This window comes from Heptranchias perlo, chromosome 22, assembly GCF_035084215.1.
Source record: "Heptranchias perlo isolate sHepPer1 chromosome 22, sHepPer1.hap1, whole genome shotgun sequence".
NCBI lineage: Eukaryota > Metazoa > Chordata > Chondrichthyes > Hexanchiformes > Hexanchidae > Heptranchias > Heptranchias perlo.
In genome coordinates this window covers 37,667,458-37,681,134 of record NC_090346.1, presented here as the reverse complement: position 1 = coordinate 37,681,134, position 13,677 = coordinate 37,667,458, and positions in this window count along the sequence as shown.

The window sequence follows — 13,677 nt, the reverse complement described above, 5'->3', positions numbered from 1 at the left end:
TTTATTAGAATGTTTTTTTTGATTTTATTGCTCCAGTATTCAAGTGATATATAAATGTATTAGTTGTGATCATGACTCAGAATAAAGAATTTTCCATTTAAAAAAAGGTCTTTAAGATAATGAAAGGGTTTGATAGGGTAGACGTAGAGAAAATGTTTCTACTTGTGGGGGAGTCCAAAACTAGAGGTCAGAAATATAAGACAGTCACTAATAAATCCAATGGGGAATTCAGGAGAAATTTCTTTACCCAAAGAGTAGTAAGAATGTGAAACTCACTATCAGAAGGAGTAGTTGAGGTGAATAACAGATGCATTTAAGGGGAAGTTAGAAAAGCACATGAGGGAAAAAGGATTAGAAGGATAAGCTGACAGGGTTAGATGAAGAGGGGTGGGAGGAGGCTCGTGTGGAGCATAAACACCGGCATAGACCTGTTCAGCCGAATGGCCTGTTTCTGTGCTGTAGACTCTACGGGCATGATTTTAGCCTGGAAAAACAGGTGGGTTGGAGGCGGGGAGGGGGCATTAAAAATTGAAACAATTTCAAACCCGCCCATTTCTGGTTTTCACAGGGGCGGGGCGAGGGGCGGGCATTCAACCCATTCTCAGGAGCCGGGTTGGTCACTAAAACCTTTCAAGGAGGCCGTGGGCCTCAAGTTTTGTGATTTTAGCCTCTGGGGGCCTGAATTCCCGGGCCTTCTCGTTCACGCCATGACGAGAAGGCCCTAAACTGCAGTTAAGTGCCTTTATAGCACAGCTTGTGGGCTCGGAGGAGCAGGAGCGCTTCCCCCAAGCCCAACAAGCCTACCTGCAGCGACCCACCCAACGATTGCCAACACCCCTCCAACGATCACGACAACCCCCAATGACCCCCAATCCAGACCCTCCACTCGATGACTGACCCCGATCCCCATCCCAATGACCCCCCAGCCCCTGATGACTGACCCCCGCTCCCCTGATGACTGAACCCCCTCCCCGACGACTGACCTCCGATGACTAACTCCACCCTGATGACTGACCTCCGATTACGAACCGCCCCCCCCGATGACTGACCCCTGATGACTAACTCCCCCCCGATGACTGGCCTCCAATGACTAACTCCCCCCTATGACTGACCCCTGATGACTAACTCCCACCCCGATGACTGACCTCCAATGACTAACTCCCCCCCTGATGGCTGACCTCCGATGACGAACTCTTCCCCTGATGACTGACCTCCAATGACTAACTCCCCCCCCCTCCTGATGACCGACCTCCGATGACTGACCCCGATAACTAACTCCCCCTGCCGATGACTGACCTCCGATGACTAACTCCCCCCCACCGGTGATTGATCCACCCTCCCCCCTCCGGTGAGCTCATGCCTGCCGATGCCCCCCCCCCCCCCCCCCACCGGCCCCATCAATCCAATCTAAAACTTACCTGAACACTTACCTTTCCTTGCTCTTCTCCCGTCTGACTGAGACCAGCCTATTGATCAGGCCAGCCTGTCAGGCGGGAAACCGGGAAACTCATACTTCCGGGTTTCCCATCCGCAATTCAATTCCCCCCCCCCCCGACTTCCCCGGTCCGGGTTAAAATTACCCCCAATGTAACTATGTAATCTCTTTTGAAAAAGGCCTCCCCTTCATAGAGAAATATTTCTCCTGGCAAATAACTTTAATCTTGCAGCCTTAAGTTCAAAACTCTTAACCAAGGAAATAAATTTGGAACTTCAGATCACAAACTGAAAACTCTCTATCCAGAATTTTCCTTCCCTCTACAAACCTCAGGTTTTTAAAACACAAGCTTGTTCTCACTTAATTACTACTTTCTGATTTACCTAATCTACCATTTTTTTTTCAATTTTGGTTGTCTGCACTATGGGCCTCAACCCTAACAGCTCAGTTTCTCAAAAAAATATAAATGTGATCAGTGGGAGCTTGTTTTCTTTCGTGGTGCAGTTGCTGGTTTTGGCCGCAGGATGATATGTCCCTTGATTTGATTAGGGTTGCTTCCTTTCCTACCTGCTGAGGGAGAAGAGCTCAAAGCAAATTTTAACCGCCATAATTATAAACCTTGTCACGTTAATCTTAAGCTATCCTTGGAGACCACAATCACCCTCTTCTTTTTCCAGTCTTTCTCTGGATTTGTATTTTCTGTTTAAATTTTAATAAAATCGTGGGTCCCGATTTTCAAAGGAAATTGCGGGCACGTCGGGGGGCGCGAAAATCGGGAAAATCCCGAGCGGGTGAGGAAGACGGCTCCAACCCGCCGACTTCCAGGTTTCCCACAGATGTGTCTGTGCGCCTGCGCCTCACGAATTCGGAAGTCTTACCGGCAATTAAAGCCGGCGGGATGATAGTTAAAGAACCAAATGTACCTCATTGAGGTACTTAAGGTACTTTATTTTTGACGTAGTAGTTAAAACGATTTTAAACTTACCTGGGCTGCTTTCCCACGGCTTCCGATTCACGCCTGCTCCAATGTCCCCCTCTCTCCCCGATGTCTCCCTCTCCCCCTGATGTCTCCGTCTTCAGCGCCCTTCATTCTCTGTTCCAGCGCTGGATGACGTCTCGCTTTCTCTCCACCACCCCTGCCCCCCCCCACCTCGGTGTTGCAGTTCCTGTCGGCAGCCAGCTTGTCAATCAGGCTGGCTGCCAGGTGCAAAACCAGGAAACAACTTTAATCACTATCAATTACATCGCAATCTAGTCGGAAAAGGTAATTTTTTTTAAAATTCGGGTTTGCCACGTGCACCTTCACCCCACCCACTGCCAACCCGCCACCATTTCAAAATTAAGCCCATGATGTTTGAGGGATATACCCATGGGTGATCTTTTGGTAAAGTCAGATAAAATATGGTATGTGGCACGAAGAATGATGAATGAACTATTTGCATTTATATTGCACCTTTAATTTAGAAAAAAAAATTGCAAGGCACTTCACAGAAGAGAAGCAACAGGTGCTGAGCCTTTGTGGGAGGGTTAGGAGAAGTGACTGAAAGCTTGGTTGGAAAGATGTGTTTTGAGAAGCTTACTTTATGGCCAGAACCAACAATACCACCCCATTGAGGTATTTAAGGCACTTTACTTGTGACATATTAGGTAGTTAGAACGATTTTTAACTTACCTGGGCGGCTTTCCCACGGCTTCTGATTTACGTTTGGCCAGATCAGGCAAAAAGAAACAAAATAAATTAAATAAAAAACCATTACACAAAGTTAAGACACAAAATCAACCTACCTTTCCAACCTGCTCCGATGTCTCCCTCTCCGATCTCCCCCTGTTCAGCCCCCCGATATCCCCCCGATCTCCCTTTCTTCACCCCCAATCTTCCACTTTCCCCCCCACCCCCGATCTTCCATTCTAGCGCTGGATGACGTCTCGCTCTCTCTCTTCTCCCCCCTTCGCGTTGCAACTCCTGACGGCAGCCAGCCTGTCAATCAGGCGGGCTGCCGGGCGCAAAACCTGGAGAGCATGTTAATCACCATCAATTACAATGCGATCGTGTTGGAAACGGTAAGTTTTGTTTATTCGGATTTGCCACACGCACCTTCACCCCACCGCTGCCAAGCCACCACCATTTCAAAATTGAGCCCTTGGACACTAGGGGAATCAAGGAATATGGGGATAGGGCGGGAAAGTGGAGTTGAGGTCGAAGATCAGCCATGATCTTAATGAATGGCGGAGCTGGCTTGAGGTATGACCTACTCCTGCTCCTATTTCTTATGTTCTTATAAATTAGCAGAAAGTTAGAGACTGCGAGGCTGTGATACCCCCTCCCTGAAAGTGCCAATCACCAGGAACATCCAATCAGGCTACCAGCCCTCGAGACTAATCCCATTCTTCCGCTTCTTCCCTATATTCTTTAATATTTCTATTTTTCAAGTAACTATCTAATTCACTTTTAAAAGAATTTATGGACTCGGCTTCAACAACGGTTTGTGGCAAAAAAAAAATCCACATTCTAACCACTCTCAGTGTAAAGAATCTTTCATTCTAACCTCCACTTTAATTCTTTTAGTGATTATCTTAAATTTGTGCTCTCTTATTACCGACTCACTAACCAGTGGAAACAATCTATCACTATTTACCTTATCATAATCCTTCATAATCTTGAAGACCTCTATTAGGTCTCTCTTTATCCTTCTCAGATCTCGTAAAAAAAGCCCCAACTTCTCAAGTCTCTCTTCATAATTGTAATCCCTCATCTCCAGTTACATGCTAGTGAATCTACAATGCAGCATTTTTATTACTTTTATATCCTTCCTGTAATAGTGCCCAAAACTGCACACAGTACAACTAAGCCTAAGGGCATATAAAGTTCAACATTACCTCCTTGCTTTTGTACTTTATGCCTTTAGATATAAACCGGGGATTCTGTTTGCCTTTTTCATGGCACTATCTACTTGCACTGCTGCTTTTAGTGAACTATGTGTCTGCTCGCCAAGGTCTCTCTGCTCCTATACTACATTTAACATTTTACCAATTAAGGTGTATTTCCTTTCCCTATTCTTCCTTTCAAAATGTATTACTTCCCATTTTTCTACTTTGAAATTCTTCTACCACCTATCTGTCCTCCTAGCCTATTTAAGTCCTTCTGCAATCTCACAATCCTTGTCACAATTTGCAATATCCCCCAATTTGGTTTCATCAGCAGACTTCAATATTGTTCCCTGAATTCATAAGTTCAGATCATTTATGCACATGGCCCAAACACAGACCACTGTGGAACACCATTCGCCACATCTTTTAGGTCCAAGAAACTTCCTATTACTGCTACTCTTTGCTTTCTGCCCTCCAACCATTTATCTCCCTGAGTGCTTGTGGCCATCTTTCTCTTAATCCCATGTGTTGTTATCTTTGCTTTAAGTTTCTTGTGTGCTACTTCATAAAATAGTTTTTGAAAATCTATATAAACCGCATTGCATTTCCTTTATCTACCCTCTTTGTTATTTCTTTAAAAAATTCTATAAAAGTTCACCAAGGACGATCTGCCTTCGGATCCATGCTGACCGGCCCTGATAACTCATGTTTCTTCAAGTGTCATATTCTGTGTTATGGGCTGTAGCAGTTTACCAACAAGTGAGGTGAGACTAACAGCCATTTAATTTCCTGGCTTATCTCTTGTCTCCTTTGACACCTCCGAGTCCTCAGGCACAATTTTCTTTGCCAAAAAAAATGGAAAATTATAGTCCAAGCTTCCCTCAGGACCCTTGGATGTAAACTACTCAGTCCTGGTGATTCATCCATCTTAAGTTTAAATATCATCTCTCTTTGAATAATAACCCATTAATTGTTCTACACCTACCTCCTGTGGTTCTACAATCTCAATATCCACCTCGTATGTAGCAACTGAGGCAAAGTACTTATTTAGTATCTATGTCATTTCCCCACTCTCCACTACAAGCTTGTCTCCTTCATCTCTTAGTGACTCTACCGACTTTTTTGACTATCCTCTTGCTACTAATGTGCCAATAGAAATTCTTTTAATTGCCCGTTATGTTTTTTGCACGTGTATATGTAAAAATTCTGAAGGGTTCAATAAAAGTTCTATAGTTACAAAACAAGATCCAATAAATAAAAACAGCCACAAAGGCAGCTTGTCCATATCATTTTGACTCTGTTATTAGCACCAATTTAGGTTCAGTGTTTAGAGCTCAGGTTTTTAAATCCTTAAATTGGATTTTGCTAAAACAATGAAAAGGCTACGTTTGGCTAGAAATAAACACCAGAAATGGGGGAGAGGAAAAAGAAAACTGAAACCATATTATAACTGGGGGAGAATAGAGACCTGAAACCATAATTATAATTGGTGGGGGAAAGAAACCTCAAACTGTGATTATAATCGAGGTGGGGGGTGGGGTTAGTAGCCTGAAACTAATTATAATCGGGAAATAGAAACTTAAAACCATAATTATAATGGGGGAAAATAGATCCTAAAGCACTAATTATAATACAATTGCATTGTTCTCAATGGAGATTTTTCTTAAGTTCCTGAGAAAATTGTGCGGTGATTTAACAAATTCATATGATTTTTTTTGTCTGCTATTTTAACGGAATTGTTAACCCTTGGAGTCCTTGCCCTACCACAAAATGAAAACATCTGTAGTCCTTGGCACACACCTACCTGATAATGATGAAGGGCAAGTGCTTTCACAGGTTCTGACTCAGCAGTGAGAGAGTTGTGGCTTTGACTTACGTATTGCAAGGTTATATGCAGTCAACCTGTAACATTGGCATTGCACTGCCAATGGCAGTCAAGGTGACCAGGGCCCTCAACATTTATGGCTGTGGTTCACTTCAGTCTAGCACTGCACTCTCAGCTAATATGCTGGCCACCCATGTATCTAGCAAGTAAGTGAAGCGTCAATCATTATGGCTAGCACTTTCAGCTCCTTTCCTACTGAAGAGGAACTGGAGCATGAAATTGGTTGCCAATTTCACTGCACTGCTGGTTTTGATAAAGTACAGGGGGCACTGATGGCACCCATAAGGTCGGCAGGTTCCTGCACCTCCTCAGCCACTTGCTCCTCCTCACCTGTGCACTCTGCCTCAACTGGTGCTACCTTATCAAACTGATTAACCACAAGATCTTGAATTTATATAACCGAGGTGCTTGCCTTGCTCTCGGTCACTGGCAGTACTGACAGGCTCCTCTTTCAGGCCTACAATGACTGAAGAGAAACAAATATTAAAATGCTGTCATACCTTTAAACAGAGCTTGCATTGCAAGATACTGTGTATGGTCATGGTGTGATTGAATGTATGGCTATGTGGGAGTGAGAGAGAAGGGAGATAATACAAATAACAGGATGGTACGAGCCCTGATCTTGGGGTTAGCCCACTGTTTCATCTTTTCCTATTCCTTCAAGTTCTGATATGCTAAAATATCCAGGGTGGCCTCCTCCAAGTGAGTCAACGGCCTGTGATTTGAGAGTCTTTCTCCAGTGGGGACTAGTAGGAAAGTAGCCTTGAGATGCTTAAGTTGAAGGAGCACATGCACAGTGGCAGACATGTTCCCCAACTACAGGCCAAGTAAACTTGCATCATGCAGCTAGGTTGTGCTACAATGAATTGATGCGTGAAGCCCTTGCATCTTGAATGTGTACTTAAGTGTAGTGTGGGTATGTATGAAATGTAATGAAAGAGCTGTAAGATTGTGTGGAAGTTTTTCCATGGGTAAGAAGTAAATATGCAACAAGCTAACAGACAACCTTTTGTGTTCCAATCTTTGGCCTTTGACATGGTATATGCTATTGTTCCGTAGTCTTGCCTTGCAACAATTCTTAGTGAGCCATCTTCTCCCATTTCTGTTCCTAGGTGCTGCAGGCACTGTACACACTGTTGAGCTTGACTGGCATGGTGTACTGCTGTCCTCTGGGGAGAGTGTCCTGGAGTACCAAATAGGGAAATCCTTCTTGTTCCCCTCTCATGCAGCAGCATTTCCACCGCACCAGCTTTAAAATGGAGGTTGGGTGCTTCACCACTATGACATTTGCCTATAGACTCTGTTTAGTACCTCTGCATTTTCATTTTTGCTTGCCACTTTCTCCCCCTCCACACTACTTGTGCAAAGGCTGACAAAGTTCATTTTGAATCTTTATGAGAAGTGAAGCAATATTTGCTCCCACAAGCAGTCACTTAGCTTTGGGCTTCTGTCCTTTAAGGGCTACATGCTAGCCAGGCTTTCCACATCTCCCATTAGGCTAGCTCTGAGCACAAGATCAAAGCCACACAGAGAGCTCATGCTAACTATTCAAATGAGCTAACCATAGTCAACTTAGTGTACTTTTGGCTAGCTTTGCATTGGTGGTCCTTTAAAAATATCAGTGTGTAAAAGGCATTGGAATGTAAGGGGCAGCAGATTGCAAACAGTTATAATTTTTTAAAAAACATCAGAATGATACATTCAATAGAAATTTGAAATATTTCCTTCAACTGATTTTACAGACTGTTTACAGATAACTAAAGGAAGCAGGAAAGTTTTGGAGCCAGTGATAAAGGATGTTTCAAAATGTTATAGAAATGCAACAAGCTTATCATAGTGTCCAGCTGAATATGTATTACTGCTTATTCACCTCTACTGATAGAGGTGACACATACTCTAGCTCTATTAGAGGGTGCAGGAACAGAGAGACTTGGGGGTGCACATACACAAATCTTTGAAGGTGGCAGGGCAAGTTGAAAACGCTGTTAAAAAAGCATGTGGAATCCTGAGCTTTATTAGTAGAGGCATAGGGCTCGATTTTCAAAGTAAAAAACGGGTGGGTTGGTGGCAGGGGAGGCATTAAACATTGCCACCATTTCAGACCCGCCTCCAACCCGCCCATTTCCGGTTTTCAGGGGGGCGGGATGAGGGGGCTTAAAACCTTTCAAGAAGGCTTCAGGCCTCCATTTTTAATTAATTCCCCATTTGAAGCCCGGGGGCTGGGATTCCCGGGCCTTTTACGCCTCGTGAAAGAAGGCGAGAAGGCCCGAGACGGCATAGAAACATAGAAAATAGGAGCAGGAGTAGGCCATTCGGCCCTTCGAGCCTGCTCCGCCATCCAATATGATCATGGCTGATCCTCTATCTCAATACCATATTCCCGCTCTCTCCCCATACCCCTTGATGCCTTTTGTGCCTAGAAATCTATCTAGCTCCTTCTTAAATATATTCAGTGACTTGGCCTCCACAGCCTTCTGTGGTAGAGAATTCCACAGGTTCACCACCCTCTGAGTGAAGAAATTTCTCCTCATCTCAGTCCTAAATGTCCTACCCAGTATCCTGAGATGGTGAACTCTCGTTCTGGACCCCCCCAGCCAGGGGAAATATCCTCCCTGCATCCAGTCTGTCTAGCCCTGTCAGAATTTTATATGTTTCAATGAGATCTCCTCTCATTCTTCTAAACTCGAGTGAATACAGGCTGAGTTGACCCAATCTCTCCTCATACGACAGTCCTGCCATCCCAGGAATCAATCTGGTGAACCTTCACTGCACTCCCTCTATGGCAAGTATATCCTTTCTTAGGTAAGGAGACCAAAACTGCACACAATACTCCAGGTGTGATCTCACCAAGGCGCTGTATAACTGCAGGTAAATGCTTAGAAAGGCACAGCTTGTGGGCCCGGAGGAGCAGGAGTGCTTCCCCCAGGTCCAACAAGCCTACCTGCACCGACCCCCAACAACCCCCCCAACCCGATCGTGGACCCCTGACCCCGATCCTCCGACCCCGATCCTCCCCTTCTGACCCCCTCAATGATTGCGGACCTCCGTGATGACCCCGATCCCGCCCCCCCGTGACTGACCCCCGATCTCATCCCCCATGACTCTCGACCCCTGTGCCCGCCTATACCCCTTGCCCACCCATGTCCCCGTGCCCACCCATGCCCCCCTGTCCGCCCCCCCATCCATGCAAACAAAGACTTACCTGCAGGCTTACCTGCAGACGTCCTCTCCCTGGCTAGTTTCCCGTCCGACTGAGACCAGCCTGTCAATCAGCCAGTCAGTTGGACGGGAAACCGTCAAAACAAAATAAAAGACGTCCTTAGGTCAAAATCATAAGGACTCCAATAAACCCGTACAAATGGGTTTCCTGACCTCAAATTGATGCCCCCCCCCACCCCACTCCCTTCCCGGCTCCGTTTGAAAATTGAGCCTATTTAGTACAAAAGCAAGGAAGTTATGCTAAACCTTTATAAAACACTGGTTAGGCCTCAGCAGGAGTGTTGTGTTCAATTCTGGGCACCACACTTTAGGAAGGATGTCAAGGCCTTAGAGAGGGTGCAGAAGATATTTCTAGAATGATGCCAGGGACTTCAGTTATGTAGAGAGACCGGAGAAGCTGGGATTGTTCTCCTTAGAACAGAGAAGATTAAGGGGAGATTTGATAGAGGTGTTCAAAATCATGAACGGCTTTGACAGAGTAAATAAGGAGAAACAATTTCCAGTGGCAGAAGGGTCGGTAACCAGAGGACACAGAATTAAGGTCATCGGCAAAAGAGCCAGTGGCGACATGAGGAGAATTTTTTTATCGCAGTGAGTTGCAATGATCTGGAATGCACTGCCTGAAAGGGTGGTGGAAGCAAATTCAATAGTAACTTTCAAAGGGGAATTGAATAAATACTTGAAGGGAAAAAATTTACAGGGCTCTGGGAAAAAGCTAGGGAATGGGACTAAATGGATAGCTCTTTCAAAGAGCCGGCACAGGCACGATGGGCTGAATGGCCTCCTGTGCTGTACCAACTATGATAACACGCAGTGACTGTTTCTACCAAAGACTTGGAATGCAGGCATCAGCCTGGAGGGTCAATTCTCTACAGCAGAGTTGCTTTTACTTCTTTCCCAGTAGCCATTTTTGTTGAAATATTTATGTGTCAGGGCTAGGGAATGGGTGAGCAAGGGATCAGAGTAAATTTGAATCTTACTGAGTAGCCCAACAGGTTTATTGCGATTGGACATACATCAGTTTTCAACATAGATTTGGATAATATTTATTTTCCTTAAAATTGCAAACTTTAGTTGTGATCAATTACTGTTATTAGTGGTAGTGTATACAACTAACAAATATAAATCTATTAAATAAAAACAGAAAATGATAAAAATACTCAGCAGGTCAGGCAGTATCTGTGGAGAGAGAAGCAGAGTTAACATTTCAGGCCGATGACCTTTCATCAGAACTGGAAGAAGTAAAGATTTAACAGTTTTTAACCATGTGCAGAGCCAGGGAAAGGGGAGGGGGAAGAAGGGGAGGGAAGGAAAGAACAAAAGGGAAGTTCTGTGATAGGGTGGAGGGCAGGAGTGATTAAATCAGAAAAGGGATGATGGTGCAAGGCAAAGGAGGTAGTAATAGGTCAAGTAAAGAAACAAAAGATGGATCTAGAGGAGCTGTAAATGGAAACAGCAGAACCATTATCAGAACCTGCTGACGGAAAAAATGGGAGCAGTGGATACGAAATCAATAAATATATTAATCTATTTGAAAATGTAGTACACTAGATCTATGGGAATGCTAATTATTCAAACTAAAGTCAGGCACCTTATTTATTAGGTGACACTGTTCATTGGAGAATTCCCATTATGAAACACAGAGGATACTAAGGGTATCTGGGAATGATTACAAAGCAGAAGTTTCATGAAACTGCAAGAGCACAGTTTGAGTGGTTTAGAATTGTTAACTGAAATCTAAAATGAGATTATAGCCTTGAAATTGCTTCCAGGTATTTATTGCTTGTTACACTATAGGGGCGGCATTGGGAGTATATGAGTTGATAATGAAAGAAAGACATCTAGGTTACGTTTATATAGCTGAATTTTATCTTGAAATGATTGATGCAAATTAATGAACAGTCAGATTACTTGAAATAGTAGTTCAGTTTAAGATATTTAAGGCTGAATATAGCTCATCTAAATTAGGAAGTTTAGAGAAGGTTATTTAGAAGTTGTGGAAGATTATTGGATTTAAGTTAAAATGCAGATATATAGTATAACTATGCAAATATGCACAAGGAGAAAGATAGGCTGTAGTGATAGGAACAGATTGTCATAGAGCTTGGTGGAAGGATTACTACAGATGACTTTCCAGAGACACATTAGAGATTAGAAACAGCACACCACCAAAACTGAACTGTTGCAATACACCAACCTGCTTGCTAGTGAAAGAGGTTGTATATCATAATACTATCATCCAAATTGCAAACTTAACACTTGGGAGCCAATAATACACCTAATGAAATGGCATTGCAAGTATACTGCATAACTCAAATTGAAATTGTGTGACACTATAGGACCAATAATGGCATCAGGTCTCCATATAATCGATCACACAGGCCTTTTATCTGCTGCTGTCACAGGAAATCTTGCCTCCACAAACTCAGTGCTCTCCCAGTACATTCTTAGCAATCTGCTGGGAGCAAATTCAAACATTTCAATGAGCTGACCTTACATTATAGGGCGAGATGACCTCATTTGTGGGCAGGCACACAGTAGACCTCTGGATCAGTGGTCTCAACACTGCACAGTTACAATAGTATTATCTATGTGAATCAGATTGGAATTAATTGAATCCATATGGTCCTAAAGTCTGATAACACAAAGCACTGCACCTTGCAAGTATTATTATGATATACAACTGACAATATTATTTCATAATATTCTTTACATAGTGGAGGAACAATGAGATCTAGGGGTGCACATACATACCACAGTAGAAAATGCATAGAAAGGAAAATGATATTCTAGGTTTTATATATAGGGACACTAAACACAAATGCACAGAACAAGACATTGGTGAAGCGACAGCTGGAGTATTGTGTGCTGTTCCAGACACCCCATAAAAGGAACAATATTAAATTCATGGAAAGGGTACAGCCAACAGTCACTAGGATGATACCAGGAATTGGAGATTATAGTTACGAAGGAAAGCTTCCAAAACTGGGGCTTTTTTCACTAGAACAGAGAATGATAGGGGGAAGGGGGTCTGACCCAGGCTCTGTGCAACTAAACCATCACTTCCTCACTTTTCTATTCCAACCCCCTTGAGATAAAGGTCAACATTCCATTAGCCTTTTAGATTACCTTTTGCACTAGCTTATAATGATTTATGTACATGGACACCTAAATGGTTTTGCTCCTCTACTGCTCCTAGTCTCTCACCATTAAGAAAATATTCCCATTTGTCTTTCTCAGATCCAAAGTGGATGACCTCATACTTCCCCATATTGAATTCCAACTGCCCATTTGGGGAAGTCAGAAGAAATGTTTTCATACAAAGGGTTATTAGAACATGGAAGGGCACATTTTCCTGTCTTATGCTTGGGCGTAAGTAATTGCCTAGGTCGAGCGCGTAGAGGATATTTGGGCCGGCTCCTTCACAGGCGTGTGATCCTCCATGCTCAATTTTCCTCAATGTGCTCTGCCCAGGCAATTATTTACATCTTGGTGTAAAGGAGGAAAATTTGCCCCTGAATGTTTTCCCACATATGCAAAATGAGGCAGAGATGATAACATAATTTAAAGGAGAATTGGATAAATATTTTAAAAGAAAGAATATAAAAGGATATGGAGAAAGGGCATAGAAATTGGATTAGAGTAGATAGCTCCAGCTAAACAGCTAGCACTGGCATTTGCATTAATTTCTTAATAATCAACTATTGATTGTTGCATGATAATCTTTCAATGTGGATATCATTATGCACACACAAAATGTATTGGCTATCAGCTTCAACCATTAATCACTGCTGGCTTAAAAAAGCCTGACCAAAAACTGAATAAATCTACTCCCATGAACTTCATAAAAATAATAAACCAAGGATGAATTGGGCTTACAGTCCTCCTAAATTTTAACACATTAAAAATCCAATTAAATGAGCACTTTCATAGTTATTAAATGATATTTTCTTCCACCAAATGCAATAAAATGGTACCTCAAGTGCTGAGACACATGCAATGCTACTTCAACACACTCAAAAATAAAGTTCGAACCACAGTGTGCTGGCAGTCAGTGACCATACCCTAAAATCAGTGTCAGCTTTAAAAATTAACAATATATATTATAAAACATAATACCTACTTTCAAAGCAGTTGAATGTTGCTTTTCAGATAATGGTAATAAACCATTCATCTACACTCTCGTGGCTTGTAATATTGTCTAAACCCCTCAATTAGATTACAACCTAGTAATCACTTTGAAGTATCCTTTCATTATCTTTTGACAATC